This window comes from Strigops habroptila, chromosome 2, assembly GCF_004027225.2.
Source record: "Strigops habroptila isolate Jane chromosome 2, bStrHab1.2.pri, whole genome shotgun sequence".
Classification (NCBI taxonomy): Eukaryota; Metazoa; Chordata; class Aves; order Psittaciformes; family Psittacidae; genus Strigops; species Strigops habroptila.
Window position 1 is genome coordinate 53,374,169 of NC_044278.2, and position 18,861 is coordinate 53,393,029.

General features: G+C 41.0%; 1 protein-coding gene across 1 annotated transcript in view; it reads left to right on the plus strand.

Annotated features, from left to right (window-relative positions):
• The window catches only part of ZBED1 (zinc finger BED-type containing 1), a 57,159-nt gene that overhangs the window by 25,656 nt on the left and 12,642 nt on the right, over positions 1-18,861 (plus strand). The gene's annotated exons all lie outside the window — the stretch shown is intronic.

An 18,861-nucleotide genomic window follows, 5' to 3' on the forward strand; every position in this document is an offset into this window, starting at 1 on the left:
ACAATAAACAACCTCCAAGTCATAAATGATTTCTTTGTATAAGTATCCAAAACATTTTCAGCACATTTGTGTCTTGACCCTTTACCACAGGCAGTAGTACTTCTGCTATCGAGGCAGCTGATTTTTGCTCGTCTCTTGAGAGGTTAAAATGAAATACTGATTTTTTCCTTCTGCCTCAGAGGACTGCAGAAAGAAAAGATATTTAATCAGAATGCATAGCTTCAGGAAATTACCAACTGCTATTATGAAAATAACTGAAAATATTTCAGAATCCCCCACCGTTACAAATGGGACTGCTTCCCAGTGTACCATTTTAATGATAATTTCAAGAGGAGACAAAGCCTGACAACACATATCATGACAGGGAAATCAGAGCTGCATCCAGAGAGAGCAATTTCAGGCAGGAAGCAGTGGGAGAGTTTCATAGTTCTCTTCAGATAAGAAGCACAAGCAACATACATACAAATGTGGAAAATAAATTAAAATGTAATGTAAAACTTCTCAGTGAGGCAGTTAAGAAAATCCCCCACAAAATGTATCTCGAACATGGTGTGGATGTGTGTTTTCCCTCTGTCACCACTGCAGCTTGCTGTGTCTGACAGTAAAACCCAGAACCAAACACTATTAGTGAGTTAGTAACATTGAGTGAATTGACTATACATGTTTTAAAGCCTTTTGTCTTTATAAAGATAGACTTTGCTTAAACTGCCAAATTACTCATTTCAGTATGGAGGGAAGGCTTCTGTTTGACCCCCAAGTAACAGGGAGAAAATGAACTTCCTTACATACAAGTAATAATAAACCATTTTAATGCAAAGTTCATAAGAAGTCTAATCGTATTTCCATCTTCATACAGACTTTGCTTCTGCAGGGTACTGTGCAAGCCTCATTTTCTCTGATGAACCGTGCAGAACTGCATCAGTGTATCTGCCTAACAAATGCTCCCTGAGGAACCATAAAGATCCTGACCGTGTTTGCACAGGCATCTTGTTAACTTGCACACATTGTCTGTGCTCTCAGTGCCCAATTCATGGCCGTAACCTGCTTCCAGCTTGGTCGAGGCTGCAAAAGCAGGCGTCTGGCTCTGGAGGTCTGCCCCACAGTCTTCCTACTGTGGATGGGAAGCTATCTATCACGCATGGTCATTAGCTACTTGTCCTTCCCCAGCCTGGTAGAGGTACCTATGAAGCAAGACATGCCTTTGAATTGCCTTTGAACTGAAGTGAGAAGATGGAAAACAAAGTGCAGAGTGTTCCTGGGTTTGCTGAGAATGTTTTGCTTACCAAATGGCGTGGCCTTGATAGGCTGAGAGACCTTTAGCAGAGAGGAACTGTGGAACAGGAACTCTGGGCTAGTTTCACTGTGCATGTCAGGCTGCAGCCGAAACCAGAGTATTTGTGCTAACATGTGAAAAGTCATCTGATAAAAGGCTGCTGCCAAAGAGGCACAACTCGGAGGAGGAATAGCCTCAATACATTCTTTTTCTTGGTTTTGGTTCCAGAAGATGCTTCTGTCTCATGACTAATAATATTCAATCATCATGCTATAATTAAGGGCTTTTCATGTAATCATCTGTAGAACTGATTACTTTGGGCTATACCCTGCTCATGCTGAGCTTCCTGGCAAAATTCCCACCGACATCAGTAAGAGAAGGATTGGACCTTTCCTCAGCAGTTTACCACTATTGTTTGACAATACCATACTTTTCATATGGCTCACAGTGGAGATTAAATATTTAGACTCTTTTAATTCTTGGAATATTAAAATGGCACTGTAGAGGTAACATGCACATTCTCAGAAGACAGTTTGTTCTGGTCATTATTGCTTCCGAGGAGTACAACACCAAAGCAAGGGAGAAAAAGGTATGAAAAGGTTTTATTGAAGAGGCTGAGAATGATAGACTCTCAAGGCATGAAAAATAGGAAAGAAGATGAAAGATTTTATATTGCAGATGATATAGCAACGTTCACTTGCTTTTTCTTACAGTAAAAACCCAAGTAAGCAACCAAACCCACTAAAACTTCAAAAGATAACATACCCACAGATTTAATAATTATTTTTTAAAAATAAACTTTTTTAGCCAGGTTTTGCCATTAACTCTGGTGGGACCAGGATGCCCAGGAGATTACTAGGAGCTGAAAAAGCATTGGACATTTATAGGGATAGCCAGAACACACATGACATGAGCTCTATAAGCTCTTGTTTGTAAAGGTTAAGAGCTTGCTTTTTGGAGTACTGAATGTATGTAATTCATTTTGACTTGAGATGGAGTTCAGGGCATGCAGCAGTGTTAGAGAACAGACCTTAATTTCCTGTCACAAGGGCCAAGTGTCTCTATTCGCAAATTCTCGCTTTTCATAATTTGCACTGCAGTAGCAATTAAGGGATACCATTATAGACAACGATCCCATTGTACTAGAAATAACAGTGGTTCATTACTCCAGAGGCCTTCAACTCTGAAGCCAAGGCCTTCAACTCTGAAAAGAAAAGTGAAGAGCAAATTCCGGCAGTGCCCGTTCTAGGGCACCAAGTGCAGGTGCCTGGATGTGGAGGCTGCTCTCTTGAGCCCAGCTTGCTCACGAGGGGCCAGGGTGAGCACCACGCTGTGGAACTGTGGCTCTCACCAGAGGTTGGTAAGAGACATATCATTGCCAAACGTTATTTCTTCCTCCTTCCGGCAAAGCTTTTGATGCAGTTCCTTGTGAGAAGGAGAACAGCAGGTTATTCTGTGCTGCAGCTTGACTTTTCAGTGAATTAGGCATTCATGAGTGTGGTCATGAGAGCTGATTGCCTCCTCATCCAGCTGAGGCATCTCCCATGAGTCACAGAAGAAACCCTGCACGGGTACCTGGTTTCCCACCATGGAGGAGATGAAGGGGTTACAGAGATGGGTCAGGGAGTGTAGGACCACTTCTTTACCTTCCAGTGTAAGTATTGCCTTTATGTGTAGATAACACGAGTGCACTTATGTGCTGTGCTGTGCCATACTGCTTGTATGTTTCCATAGTGTCTTAACAACATTTCTTAAGGAGTATGCTTCACGCATACTTTGAAAAAGGTCCAATCTTAAAAAATAGTTCCAAATACGGTTGATGGCATGGGGATTTTTATGGCTACGTCTGCACCAGCTCAGCAGAAACAGACTGGAGGAAAAAAGAGCTGGTGCTCCCAAGGAGTTTTACTTTTGTCCAGTTTGATAGCATGGCCTCAATACCTGCACACCTTAGGACTGTCTCATGGAGAGCCTCTTCTGCTGTAGCCTGTAGGGTACAAGCCAGGCAGGCTGCTGGGATAGGCAGGAGGTCTCCCTCAAGAAGAGCACTCCTTGATCTGAACTAAAAGATTCATGAAGGTGCACCACCTGCCATCTGCACTCCCAAGTGCATGAACTGTATTGTCAGAAATACACTGAAAATCTGTTTTTACGCCTGTCACTTCAGGTGGCCAATCTCTTCTGTGAGCTGATGCACTGAGCCGTTTGCAAGAGGCACGACAGACTGAAGCATAGTGTAAGACCCAGGGCTAAGCTCCTTCTAATACTAGCTCTTCCCTTAAATGCACACCTCTCATCTTTGTCCATCATTTTATCCGCTTGCTTGCCTTGCTTGAATTTTATAAGGATTGAACTTTGCACATAAGTCCAGAGATGTGAAGGTTTCCATATAACTAGGCACTGTAAAAAAAAATCCAAATACAGTAATAAAGCTGCTTTGTCATCATACTAATGTAAAGGAAGAAAGAAAGGAAGGAAGCAATCAAGGAGGAAAGACAAACTTTGTGATCAGGATATTGTCAAATAGATAGGTGTCAAAACTTAGCTAGTAAAACAATTGTATATGAAAAAGTTTACTGTCAGCAAAAGTCTGGGTTTTTTCAAAATGCAAACATTTCCACAGTGCTGAAAATCTTACCCCAACATCTTTGTTTAACCTCAAAATACTGGGCTTTGTGAATTGGAAGTGTTTAACTTTCCTATTCCTTTCGTGTTGACTTTGTAATCGTATTGGAATAGCAAATTAAATATTACAATACGTTCCTAGTAGATGCTGCAGATATTGATATATGTACGACAGTGTTTTGACAGTATCTATATGTAATACCTAAGAATCACAATTTTTCAAATTTTTTGAGAGGAATTTGTATTTTTTAATTCTGATTCAGCATGAAAACACGTGTTGAAATGTTAGCGTTGAAATTCTTACCAGCTGTAATTATAATTATCCTAAATAATTTGTTTCTGAAGCCAAACAGAGCAATGGCAGCTAGCATATGCAAGCCTACATATTGTAGTCTATTGATATTCACAGCTTATGCTTTTTATTTGAGCAATTTTCTTTAATTTTTATTTTCTTCGTGTGCATGTGACATATACAAGGCACATTTATTCTAAAGCAGCTTTCAGTCATTTAAATCTTTTGCACTGTTGTTTCTAACATCAGACATCTCAGTGCCAGGGTCTTAGCAAAGTATAAAATGTGTTGTCTAATTTTATAAGCTAACATTTGTTTGCCCTGTTCCCTTCTTGGTTAGGTTATGAGAGCAGAGAAAAACAGACTATTGATATTCAAAGAATAACTTGTATGGAAAGTTTAAGACTTTTCTAGTAAACTGTTCAAGTATGAGCTCAAATCCTTGTATACAAGACTTTTTTTTCTTCGGTATTGCCTCTCTTTGCATGACAATGTCTAGAGATATTCACATCCCCAGGTGAGAGCTGAGAGGATTTAAGGGGAAGTACACGCCATCTGGAACATTTATTTTTTCAGCTTATACATTTACAAAGTGATCTAGCCGTACCTGCCAGCTCTGCAGCTTGGCTCAGGCTACAAGGCAAGTCAACTGGCATTTTTCTAGCTGCTGTCCCGTGGGATTTACAGTTCTGCAAGCCAAATCTGCCTTCCAGTTACTCCTCTGCAACCCCACCGACAGTTAATGGCATTGTATGAGGGTAACTTGAGGATATCATTTGGCCTTCAGTTATGTGATATTATGTGATGCTTTTATTTCAGTTTATTTCCTTGGGTCACTTTCTGGAGCAAAACCACAGCTTGAGGACGGGGGCACTGTGGTCAGTAAACAAATTTGAGACTCAAAGGCAGTATTGCAGAGATTAGTAATAAAGTAGAACAATCCTACTTTGGAGGAAACATCCGCTGCAGCATTTACATGTTAGTTATCTCTGCTTGCTTTCATTACTGGGAAACCTTCCCCAAATTGCGCTGGCGGCTCTGAGGGCTGACAAGGTCCCCAGGGATTTAGAAGATGGAAGATCAACTCCTAGGTTGCTCAAAGAGGCTGGTGGAGAGAAGCAAGGCCTTTTCATTATGATCAATAGACAGAAACATGTTTGTGTTGGAAAGTGATTTTGGCTGCTGTTTTGTTTTCTGTTTGTCACCTACTGTTACAGACTTGAAAGGGTGCTGGGCATTTCTAGACAGCACTCCCTCCCCGGCCTCCCTTCTTCAATGTTCTTGAATATTCTGCCCAGCTCTGGCTTTTTTTTTTCCATTTTGCAGTTGGGTGATGTGGCTGAAGAGAACCAAAGCCTATTGAGATGTCTCTCACTGGACTTGCTGGGCTTTGAGTCTTGCCCTTCATGTGTTACCAGAGAAAAATCTCAGCCTGAGCATTTTATGTACGTCTTGTAAAGATACTAACAGCTCCAAATTAGCTTTTGACGAAAGGTTTGCAGCCTGGCCATAGCACCAGGACTTTCATGGTGCTGGCAGTATGGGCCATGAGACTGTGCAGCCCCATTCCTTCCTTGAGCTGGACTGTATCACTGCTAGGGTTTTACCAGTCTGTGACACAGAAAATGACAAGTGAAGTTGAAACTTTACTTAAGCCTTTAACTTTACATGTTGCTTGATTATACCGTCTAAGGAAAGTGACTTATGGTACTGGCTTTGCCTTCCTTGCTCTGCTAGGAGATGAAGCAATGCCTGACGGGGTATCCATCGTCATTGCTGCTAGTTTGATTGTAATCAGTGGATGCTAAAGATGGAAAAGACAGTAATGATGCCTTTCGGAATATTAGGAAGTAAAGAAATAGGCTTGAGGAATTGGCAGATTATCAGAGGGGAAAAAAAAATCAGAAAAAAATTCTCTGTTAGGAAACCAATGTTTGTTTGCTGATGCTGCAAATTAGTCTGTCGGGGTTTTGTCATGTAATTGGCACTGATCTAAACAAATACATTAATTTTGAGATACATACTAGGGCTTATTTCTTAATTTGAATATTTTCAATAAGTTTATTCTGTAAGCAAATAAAAAAGGACACTAACCAATAGGCAAAGCCTAAAATTTTGCAAATCCACTAAGTATCACAAAATTACTACGGGAGGATTTCTGTGCTCTCCAGACTACCAGTGATACTGCCAGAGCTGGCTGGCAATCAGGAGTGCTTGGTATTCTGGTAGGGACCCTTCTCCCTCCCCAGCCAGCTCCTCGGAAGAGTCCCTGCGTGGAGACATGGAGCATGGGTTCAGGTTTCTCTGCAGAGATGTCAGAGGGAGCAGCTTTATGCCTGAAGTGCAGGTACAAGACAAAGAAGGATAAACAAAAGCTTTGCAGGGAGTGGGTTGAAGCAAGGAAACAGTATAATAAATAAATGACTGGGTAGATGAGGTGCCATGCTTTTTTCTCATTTCCAAGCTCTGCCTAGGAAGGCTGGTAAATAAAACCAGCGAATCTCTGGAGCGATTCCTAGACAAGCAAATGAGTTAAATGTGTGGCAGAGCGTGGAGCTGATGGAAGGAGGCTGTGTGCGCCATCGCTACCTGCTTGCTCATTTTGCCCTGAAATAAATATTTCCTATCATCACTCATGCTAATTTCTGGAGATGCTGGGCAGAGGTGATTAAATCACTCCACACTTCAGACACGTGGTTTTTAGTCACTAATATTCTGCATTAGTTTTTGATTAATGGCTACCAGTTATCAAGAAATGTATCTTCAGGGTAGTGAAACCTATTCTCCTTTCTCTTGTAAATGTGGAATAAACTTGCAGTCAGTAGTGTGCCACTGATGCGTAGCAAGCTTAATTGAAGGTAAAATGATTTCTATTTGTAGGCACAATGCTAATACCAAAAGAAGAGCGAAGTTCCCCTTTGTGCCTGAATGCACCAAAAAAGTCACCTCCTGAGCACTCAAAATGATACACTTCTTGGTCCTCTCTAAAGGGGAATTTCACTCAAAGTACACAAACCAACCTCATAAAGACATCCAATTGATTGGCTTTTCTACTGGTAGTATCTCTAAATGGAAACTGGTCGGTCTGGGAGAAAAAGGCCAGCAAGCTGAAGTATATGTATTAAGTAGCACCGTCATCCAGTGCAATGATCAGAAAAATGGCTTTAGGTTATTAGGAGAAAATAATTGAAACTATCAGCCTAGTACATAGCAAAGAAGCAAACAATATAATAGATTGCAATAGATTGCTCTATGGAAGCAAGAAAATAGCAGAGAGCACATCTGATTCTTAGTGTATGGAAAAATACATTTTTCTGGGGAAAAAAATGAAGCTTCTGTACACCAACAGGTGTGTTTTAACATATGATATAGCTTGCATCTTATGCATCAATGTGTACATCAAGCATTTGCTTTTGGAAAATTATATTGATTTTTTAATTTTTTTTTTAGAAAAAACATTGTAATACATGTAATACATCCTATGAGCATAGAGAATGACACAGCAAAAACAAGAGAGAAGTAATCAGAGTGGTTTCCCCCCCTCAGCAGGAATAAATCATAATAACTATAAATCAAACAAGTTATTACAGGGCTCAAACAGCCCTGAAAATTCCACGTAGCAGCACCAGGTAATTAAAGAGGAAAAGCTGAGACGAAGTTTTATATTTAAAATGCTTCAAGAATTCATTGCAAATACCTTTATTTTCTTTCTTTTTTCCCTCTCTCACTCCCTCTCTCAAGTGGCAAACAATAGTAACCAGAAAAAGAAAATGCAGAAAAAAATACTACTTACAAATTGTCCTTATCACCATAATGGCCTCACTGGTGATGCAGTCCCGGAGTATGGCTGGAGAATGGCACAGATGGAGAACTTTTGTGTGCTGATGAGAGAGCAGATGCTATCGCAGGCATTTTGTGGCATTAGATAAGGTTCTGGCTCGTCTCCATCAGCAGTACCAATCTCGTTATGCTCAGCATGCGCAGAGATCTCACCCTCTAAAGCCAGGGCTTGATGGCTGTAGTGAGGTGCGCCAGTGCTGGAGGCCAGGAACAGCCAAGAGGGCCCAGGAGCAGAATTTTAGGAAAACATGTAGTGCAGTTGTCATCTGTATTTTCATATGATCTCACAGTTAAAAATAGGGAATAGCACGGCACGGTATCACTAGCCAATTCTGTGCAGGCCTTAACAAGAACATCTCTTGTCCGTGGCTCCCTTAATACTCAGACTTTAATCTCTGCCTAGTTTACACTTGCAGTTTCGTGCTGTAAATACGTGAAATACTCTTTACACCAACACCTCTTTCAGTATATATCAGACTCAGTTAAATTAATAGACACTCCATAGTACACTTTGAACAGGAGTTGTCTAAATAAAAGTTAACAGATTGTGTTGTATCGTGAGCTCCCTCTGAAGAGACATAAAAGATCTTTTACAGTAAACAGGAAATGACTAAGACAAAAAAGCAGTATATAAAATAATAAGAGATTTAAAGATAGACTGGGAATTTTGCTTTTCTGCCTCATAGTATAGAAATAAAGGGCTGTACAATGAAATTAGAAGGTGGTAAATTATAAAATGGTAAAATGTCACACAATATATATACTCATATACATGAAATGCAGCACACCTAGAAGAGACTTAATAAAATTAATAATCGTTTGGAGAATAATGTACATATAAAATATATCCAAAGAGACAGTTAGTGGCAGCAAGACAAAAAAAAAGGATACGAAATCTTCAGAATTTTTGTCTTAACAACCATTACTTAATATCAGTATAATAGGTGGAGATAAGAAGGAAAGTGGAGATTACCATGTAGGGGCTTGTCTGCTGAGAAGATTTTAAACTTCCCTCTGAGGTACTTGGTACTGGTAATTTTAACAGATATGTACAAATCTGTGCTTATCTTCCATCTTATCCAATGTGGCTGTTCAGAGCTTGATCCCATTCTGGAACTACAGATCACACATTCATCCATATGCATTTCTGAAGCTGAGTAAAATTTTCTTTCATAACATCATGATTTAAATCAACCGTTTGATTAGAGCAGGAACAGTTAATAATTAGAGGGAAAACTAACCCTGCATATAAAAAAAGCCATTTCTTTGGGCCTAACTACAGGCAAAGGTATGCCCTTTTCTGTAAATAAACCTGTGTTTTGATTAAGCAGTCAAGTTCTATTTCAGTTTGTACTCTCCCTATTTAATCAACAACAGCAAGAGAGAGAGAATCAGATCCTTGATTGCTATTGATGGCTTATTGTAAAGTGTTGCTTGCAAGACAATGCAAAACAAGGGCATGATTGATATTGTGACAAACAAAACCCAAGGAAAGCCAGATGCAAAATGTAGTTTTTACCTTGATTCCTGATTGAATAAAAAAGAAAAAAAAATATACACAGTGAATTGGCTGGTAATAATCTCATTATTAGGAAGCAAAATCCCAATAAAACACAAGCTGGCCACAAGACAGATGGGTGCAAGTCCTGACATGCAAGTTGCAGGAAACCCCCTTGTTTTGCAATTAGAAACCCAGCCAGCAAAATCGTGAGCATAAAGCTGCTCATCCTGTACGTGGTGTATGGGTTTGCTTGCTTACTTTTCTTTAATCTGAAAGAGCAGCAAAGGCTCCTGGTTTTACACTTCTGATTGATAGATAAAAACCTGTTTGCTAAGGCTTGCAACTTGAACATGCGGCTACAGGAGAATGTGCTCTCCACCTATAATTTCTGTGTAACAAGTGCATGTTATAGCTACTATAACTCTTTTATTCAAAGTAGTAATGATGCTGTAATGTGATTTATATACCAAAAGATCCCTACTCTTTTGAGGAAAGTAAACCAAGCCCTTTAAACACTTCCCTATTAAGTCTTGGATGCAGGAAATGCCAATCACCTTCCACATGTTTAATGAAATTTCAAAATGTTATTTTATCTGTCTGTACAGATAAACATTATAATGTATATGTATAATCTGTTTTTTATTGTGGGAAGTTATCTACACTTCCCATAATCTAGACCTTAGATAAATCTGCTTGGAAGTGAAGTCAGGGTGTAGGAAAACATCTTCTAACTGGGACTGTGGAATAAAATATTCTGCAGTGCTAAAGTAGCTTACCTTAAATTCATCAATTAACAGTCAGTGACATGTAGGGGATCACTGGGTGATGTTCTATTTTCAAGTTTCTAGGATAAAAAAAACAGGTTTTAAGAAGCAGCTTTAAAGATTGCAACTCTTCACTTGAATTATTGGTTGGTTTGGATTAAGGCCTTTTACTAGATGAAAAATACTTGTTATAAAACAGTCTTAAGTCTTAGTTTTAAAAGTTTCTTATGCATGTGAACTACCTATGTCCTTTTATAATCTCATGCTGGTACTTAAAAGTATACTCTTACACACACACAAAAAAAACCCCCAATCCAAATAACACTCAGAAAATAAAAATATATAACGTGTATACAAGCAGCAATAGCTGAATCCTTTATGTTAAGCTTATCACAATTAAAAACTGAATGTAAATGGCTGATATTACTGAAACAGCAGCAGCAGACTAGAAAACAATACAAACCCAAGATTGATCCAGAATCTGAAATGCACCATTTCTAATGTCGCCTCATGAGAATCCAAATGTCAGGCTTAAGCAGTCTTGGCTCTTGGGGCAGCTGGAGGACTGAGAAATGCCCACTTTGTTACATATTTGAGAGTCTCTAGTAAAAGATTTTTAAAACTGGCCGATCCTTCACTCTGTACTGTCTCAGCAGACTGGGATGTGATGATGATGTTGAATTAAACTGCTTTCTTAATCGACTTGGAAATTAAACTATCATAAGTGATGTATTATATATAATCAAAATAGTTTATTACCTCTGAAAAATATGAAAGGTAATATGATAGGTATAATCAGAATCAGACATAGAATCATAGCATATCTCAAGCGGGAAGGGGCCCATAAGGATCATCAAGTCCAAGTCCCTGCTCCTCACAGGAGTTCCTAAAACTAAACCATAGGACTAAGAGCATTGTCCAGATGTTCCTTGAACTCTGAGAGGCTTGGTGCTGTGACCACTTCCTTTGGGGAGCCTGTTCCAGTGACTGACCAAATCTGAAAGTGTATTTTTAACAACTGTCTGGATGAGCCCTTAGCTTTCTCCAGCCTTTAAATTATTATTTTTATCAGCAGAATTAATTGTCTTTGATAATTTTTAGTATATATATATTTAGGGGGTCAAACTATAATTCTGGAACATTTTATGCTTCCTCACAGCTAAATGTTAGAGGAGAAAGTGTAAGGTCAGGGCCCAGCTGAATCTTCTCTGCAGTTGTTCTTAAGGCAGTTCAGCACTGATCACAGTGTGGTTTGCTTTTATACTGACAAAAATGAGATGAAGAATGGAAAATAAAGCTCAGTGCTTACCGGGACTTGGATCACCCGAAGGGCAAGGAAGGAGATTTTTCACAAATCTCCTCTTAACTCATCTATGTCACATACAAATTTGTTGTCAAAAATAGCAGGACCTCTTTATTCTTTTGATTAACTTCCCCTTTAAATTAAAAATGTTGAGTCTGATCATTTCTTGGCCTTGCTAGCTTTTTACACAGTTGCTTTGTGCTTTGTAAATTAATGTAATGCTATAGAATAGCCAAAGTCCAAACCATTACTGCACAAGCCAAACAAACAAGTTACATAATGCTGCAATCATTCATTTGTTAAAGTAAGTGGAAAATTCAAGGCGTATGTAATCTTTCTGGACAACTGACAGGCAGGTGTGATCAAGTGGATGGGAAATCCAGCGACTGTAGGCAGAGAGACAGGTTTGTCTGGGTGATTAAAAAGTGAAGTGAGATGGAATTGGGAAAAACGGGAAAGTGTCAGCTGTCTTAGGGCCAGGAGAAGTAACAGTGCAGAGACAGCTGGGGGGTTTAGAGGAACCAGCTGCAGCAGTAGTAAGTGTCTAGGGATATTCATGGGCCAGGACTCATTGACAAAGAGGAGAGCAAAGCCACTGTGCCAGAAAAGTGATAAAAGGAAGTGCAGAGCAGGCTTAAAGAACTGCTGTGTCTTCCCCGATTCTCAATAATCCCCCAGTATATTCAATATAGAAGGGAGAAAGGGAACACTGGGCTTCAGGCACCTCCCAGCTCAGGTCAGTGTATGCATCCCTTCTGTTTGTGGTCCACATTCCAAACACCTTACTGCAAGTGGGCTTTGCAGCTCCACTTGCTTTCAGATGCATTGACCCCACAGACCAGAAAATTGCCCATCTTCATCCTTCCTGCTGCATGCCATGATACGGGTTAACAGTGAGCTGGACCATTTTTCAGCAAGGTTAAACCAAAGCCAGCCCACCTCTAGCCTTTCTCACAACTCCTATTTTCTGTCATGTGCATTAGTTCCTTTGCTCAGCATTTGCATAGTGGTTTGGCCTGATCTTCCCTCCAGCTTGTTCTACTCATCTCTACCCATCACCGTGTTTGCTCTCATATGCCGCAGCCTGGAGAGAGGCAGTCGGAAACACCCCAGACAGTCTTTAACAACAACAACAGAAATAAGAGATGCTCTTCCCATGCTGAAGTCACAGAGCGCTGCAGGCAGGACCTACCCCAAGGAGCCCAGGAAATTTGTGCAGTTAAGTACAAAAGCAGCATGGGTCCTAAAGACAACATGTATTAGCTCCAGTCTAAGAAGTCAGTTGGTGAAACAGGAATACATGAGGAAAAGCATCTTCACACTGGTGTGAGGCACACAGACAGACCAGGGCACAAAGCCGGGTCACTTCAATCTGTATGGAAAAGTTGTAACAGGCAAGAATTGCCCTCATTGAAGTAGCATGAGTGTTTAAAATGTCAGCCATAGCCATGACTACACATTCATTCCTGTATGGCACAGTCCTTGACACTGTGTCCATTTCTGTACCGCTCTGAAGATCCTGACATCCAAACTCCATCTCCCAGCTTCCTTGACCTGGCCACCCATCTGTCACCAGTGTGCAGAAACCTTGCTTACGGCGTGTAGTCACCTGCTTATCCATAATGTGCGGGATCTAATTCAGCTGGCATGCCCAAAACCGAGGCTCCCACGTCTTTGTGGGATTCGATCCCACTGCTTCCCAAGGCCACCTGGCTGATTGTGGCAGCGGCGAGTGCAGTCTTCAGGGAAGTGCCTGCAGACAGCATGGATGAGACCAGTGAACTCTGCTACTGAATCTACTAACAGTAGTGATGTTGTCATAGCCCTGTTTGGCTAAGGGGACAAGCAGGGTTACATGTGCCTGAAAGCTTGCCTGCTGTGTGCTCCCCACAGACTTTGTCTTGCGAAGTATTGCTGTACACAGTACTCAAGTATTCTTGCAAGCAGATGCAACAGAAATACAGGTGCAGATCAACTCATGATACTCAATTTGTGAGGGGTGATTCTGGTTTTTTGTTTCCTTCATTAGAATGGTGCTGAGTTTCTGATGAAAGACGTGTTTATCTTACAGTATTGCTAAGAGATCAAAGACACATGGAGGACCTGGTGCCATGGAAAACACTTGCTTTGGACCGTAATCATCTTCTTGGCTGTTTGCTGAACCCTAACAAAATCCACTTAGCTGAGGGTTGGGCAGTTGCACAGGGTATGCCACAGGTGCTTGCAGACATCACTATACAAACACTGAAATAACCACATGGCAATTATTGACAGTAGATATTTTTTTAACACAAATGAACTAACTGTCAACAAATCCATTTCTATAGTGGGTTTAATTAATCCTTTTTTTCAATAGCATTATTTTATCAGTGTTGGAATACTGCCAGTCTACCTTGCATGTTTAAATCTGTCTGAAATTCCCCTGCTCCTTTCCCACCTTGACTAACAGAAGTAACACCATGCCATTTTGGTGCAACAGCTTTTCCTTTACCCCATCCAAGACATTAAGGAACATATTAGTCAGGGTTGGATGTGGTATGGAAGCTTCTCACCCTGCTCTTGTTTTGCTCTGATTTCAATCACTTTGTTTTGCTCTTGTTTTAGTGTGGGGTTTGTTTCTTTTCTTCTGTTTTGTAAATATGCTGGGTCTTATCCCCTGTGTGCTTAGCATCCTTTGTGCACAGCACCTTGTCAAAGGGCTTTTGAAGCTTCATCAACGTTAAACAATCAGTTTATCTACTTATATGTTTTCAAATGTTTTCAAATAAAGTCCCGGAACTGTGTGAGAACTGACTCCTTACTACTGAAATAATGCTGGTTAGTCCTTGCTACATCTAGAATTTCCAGATGGTTTGTTATTCTTTCAGCCAATTCATCAAGAAAGGTGATGAGTACAGTTTGCAGGCTGCTAATACCCCTACTTAATTCTAAATAGATTCACTATTTTGAAGTGTTTGATGACAGAAGGTTTTTTTTAACAAAAGTTTGTGTGTGTTTTCCTAACAGCTCAGCTGCTTTATACTTATGTTCCTGAAGAAATTTTGTATGTAAATCCAGGTCTGGAGTGTGGTGTTTTGGTTTTGGTGGGGGTTTTTTTGGTTTTTTGTTTTTTTTTTTTTTTTTTGGTTACAGCTGTTTTTTTTTCTGCATGCTCTTGGCCTCTGAGTGTAAACTGCAGGAGGGATGCTCAGATCTTACCTGGTATGGAGCAGGGGTATACTGGGGGGATGCAAACCCAGCCCCAACTACTCGTGCTTCCAGGCTTTCCAGACCAGATACATCCTGAAAGTGTGGCATACGTTGAACACTCATGCACAAATACAATAGGTGCTGCAGGGACAGTCGCTTTGAAAAAACTCAGAGGCAGTAATAAGCACACTATGCCTGTTGCATGATAGCTGAATGGTGTGAGCATTTAGTTGAAGAGGGGAAGTTCTTCCTTTTCCAGGACACTTATTTGCACTTATTAGTCCATATTTCAACCTGTTCTTCTCTAGCCTAGAAAGCATAGGCTCTTCAGGGAGTATGGACTGGAACTCTGTCCCATTGTTGCCATGGACTTAAATGCTAGGCTGAAAACCATCAGAATTCTTTTCTTTAATGTGTTCCCGGGCTTCCCACACTTATGACTACAGCCACACCGGCAAGGGTCAGTTTTTCCCAATGAGATTATTTTCTTGAGAAGTGAAATATCTGAAAAAGACTGAGATGGATCAAAAGCCATCCCCCTTCATGGGCAAACGCTGTAGTGCTGGTTCTGTTATGTAGAATGTCAGTCTTACACCCATCTTCTATCTCCCCCAGCATTACTAAAGAAGAATAAATGTGTCCTATGAGATGACGGCTCACAGCAGAGGAGCCTGCTCTCAGTCCCAGGGACTTCCTACTGCATTGCTTGTAGGAAAATGCTGAAAGAAACCTTGCCAAAACTCCCCTCGGCAAGGTTTCTTTCCCGTTCCAGGTAACTGACCCTCCCCAACCTTCTACGGAGAGTGCCCAAGAGCTTACTCCTATGTAGGGTCCTGCTATGCTTAAGTGCCCAATATTAGGCAAGATGATGCCTGGTTTGGAGGTACCTAAAATGATTTTTTTTTTTTTTTTTTTTTTTGCATAAAGGGGGGAAAAAAGCATACGCAGCCTGTCAGAATTGTCTGCAAGTGCTCAGAACCCCACATGGATTCCAGATGCAATCCCAACTGACTGTTTCCCAGCACTGCCTAATCTTCTGAGCACCTCCCTCCTGAACCTGAAAGCTCCTCGGGCGTTTAACTTTATTCACCCACACATGTTAAGGAGATCCTGTTTCGGGAAGATAGGCACTTATCTCTTGCCTCAAGTCCCACTGCAATCCAGCTTAGGAAGACAGGCATTTAAATCCTTTCTAGAAGCCTGAAAAATTAGCAGCAGTCAGAATTATGTCTGGCTTCTTCCAGCGTGGGCCATCAGCTTTGACATACGTGCAGTATGCAGAGTGCATGTCTTAAGCTAAGCAGGGGAGCGGAAGTGTGCATTTTACTGTTTGACAGGGATTGATGTGACACCGTTGACATCTTACAAGGCTGCCACAATTATTACACCATGCTTGGGCAAAAAGCATCACCCTCTCCTACCGAACTTCTTGAATCACCGCGTGGTGACTACGAGGAGTTGTTCGCTCCAGTTCTCATCTCCAGGGGAGCAAAACTAAGGGGAGCAAATTCACACACCTGGAAAAGATGTCTTGTACAGGAGATTGTTATGGAACAAACAAGAAAAATAGGGCATAACCTCATAACCCTCCACCCCAGGCCAGAGAGTGTCTGAAGTGCTAGGCTAACCTTGGGTTTGCTTTTGTCTGTTCTGATGTGGCCCCGTGCCTCGCGCGTTCCTGGCTGCACAGGCTCTCAGCTGCAACACCTACCATCCGTGCTACCTGATGGTTGCTGATTATGCCATTCTGATGGGAAGTTTGAGCTCAGGGCTTAATTAGAATCTAGAAACATCACCTACTTCCTTTCTTACGGCTTTATGCATCTTTATGCAAAATGTGGGTGGAAGCACTGCGATCACATACTGCTTCATTAGTGCCAGTCCTGCAGGAGGGACAGAGAGGCTGGATCACGTGTGAATGGAGCCTTACTACTGTTACCACCTTTCCAAGAGGATATCTGTGCTCTAACTACAGGCTGTTTTTGCCCACTGGAGCTGTGAATTCACTTGCAGCTGGTGGAAAGGAGGAAGCACTGTAAGCACCTCAAAGGAAGCAGTCATCTTCTGCAGTTCTTCAGAAGTGCCTCTCTCTGTTCACTGCCTGTACAGCAAAGCTGCAGCAATTAGATTGCTCCTTTCGTCCCTTCCAGGGCTCAGACACGTAAAATTTCATTGAGGTAGTAATAGCTCAGTGAGGTACTAAAGTAGATGGATGAGATTACAGCCCAAATACTCGAGGCCTCACAGTTAATGATTGCAAGAAAAAAACAAAGTATCAATCAGAAGATGGTGACTCTGAAAACCAAAAATAAAGTATCAGCTAAAATTCTGATGTATTGTATTTGAAAAGAATCAGACCTACAGACTTTTGTTGATATTTTCATTTCTCCTCCATGCCCCATCAGCCTTTAGAAAAAATAATTTAATCTAGGGTTGAAACAAATTTTCCTCATCCTTTCTGTGAATCCGTCCTCATGAACCATGGAGGGCTGAAAATCATTTAAACACCTTGAGAAAAAATAGCAGGACCAATAAGACCCTACTGTTAACTTACTGGTTGTTCCCCACTTAGACTAGTTCTTTGGGTAGCATAGTGTGAAAAAAAGACAGAGAAGTATTTATTGCCGTAGCTTGAATACGCATCAATTGATTTTATTATACTAGAAACCCTGAGAAAGCATAATATATTTATATACAGGTCATGTAAATACACTGTAGGCAAGTTTCACAGTTTAATGTTGCAAAGTGCTTTCATTAATGCTGTGGTTCTGAGAAAAGGTTGTAAAAGAACATAAAGGAGTCAAGATCTGATTTTTACTGAGATAAGTTGAAAGCATAATTCACCTTTACTAAACGTCAGTGTTTCTTCTTTCATGTCTTTTTACGTGATGCTCTTTCTACTGCTCCGTGCATGGCTGAGAACGATATACATTAAGAATGAATCCTTCATTGATGTGACTTCATGATCTTCTGTTTATTATTTATGTTTGCATAATTTCATGTGTTAATAAAAAACCCCAGTAATTCACCAGAGATACATACAATTAAATGGTTGGGTTTGTCCTGGAGCAATTGCACACTATGCTTTTACTTGATGCATATTTCCGACAGGAGACAGAAAGTCAGTCCTGCTGAGCAGTCTGATCTGACATGGGAAAAGTATATTGTTATTTTTTCTAGAAAGTATGTTTATTTTTTTTAGAGAGGAGATTACATTTCAAATGCACTTCCAGAACTTCTAATGGCTCCCCATCATCCTCAAAATGTTACTGAAGGATCTTAAATTGAATATAGAGGTCAACCTCTCCACTTGTGGAATGACTATTTTTTTGTTTTGTATTGATATTGAGGCTCATCTGCCTTTACAAAACCCAGCAGTTCTGTGAATGAAAACCACAATGTCAGGGTTAAGCGCTGTATTTCCTGTAGCTGAAAACTGCCATCTACCAGAAGGACTGGTAGGTAAGATATGCTGTTCTGTTCTGAGTAGTTGGAGTCTTAAAAGTAATGCTGAGGATTTAGAACTAGACAAAACTTTAGATGTAAACCATGTTATGTAGCAGGTATCACTGTAAAGAATGTGCTCGTCAGGCTTGTATAAAATTCAGGCTGTTGATTCAGGAAGGCTTTGAACATAAAGCTGTATTTGGAGAAATGTCACCATCCCTGTAAGGGTTCACAAACCATGTAGATGAGGCCCTTAATGACACGGTTTAGTGGTGGCCTTGGCAGTCCTGGGGTAAAGGTTGGACTTGGTGATCTTAAACGTCTTTTCCAACCTAGCTGATTCTGTGATTCTAAATTGTATCTGCAACTGCCAGAGACGCGACCGCGAGAGGGGGAAGCCTGACGGATGCTCGAGGTGGCTGGGGTCGTGCCCAGGCAGAGCGATGCCCATGGGATTCAGCAGCAGGAGCAGCCCTTCACCTGTGCCAGAGAGAAGGGAAATTATCAGCCAGCTCAGTGCGCCCTTTCAGCCACGGAGTTTGAGGCAGAGCCTCACGCCCGCCCGGCACTCCGTTCTGCCGGTAGCAGTACCAGCGCCGGCAGCCACAACCGCTGCGCCCAGACCGG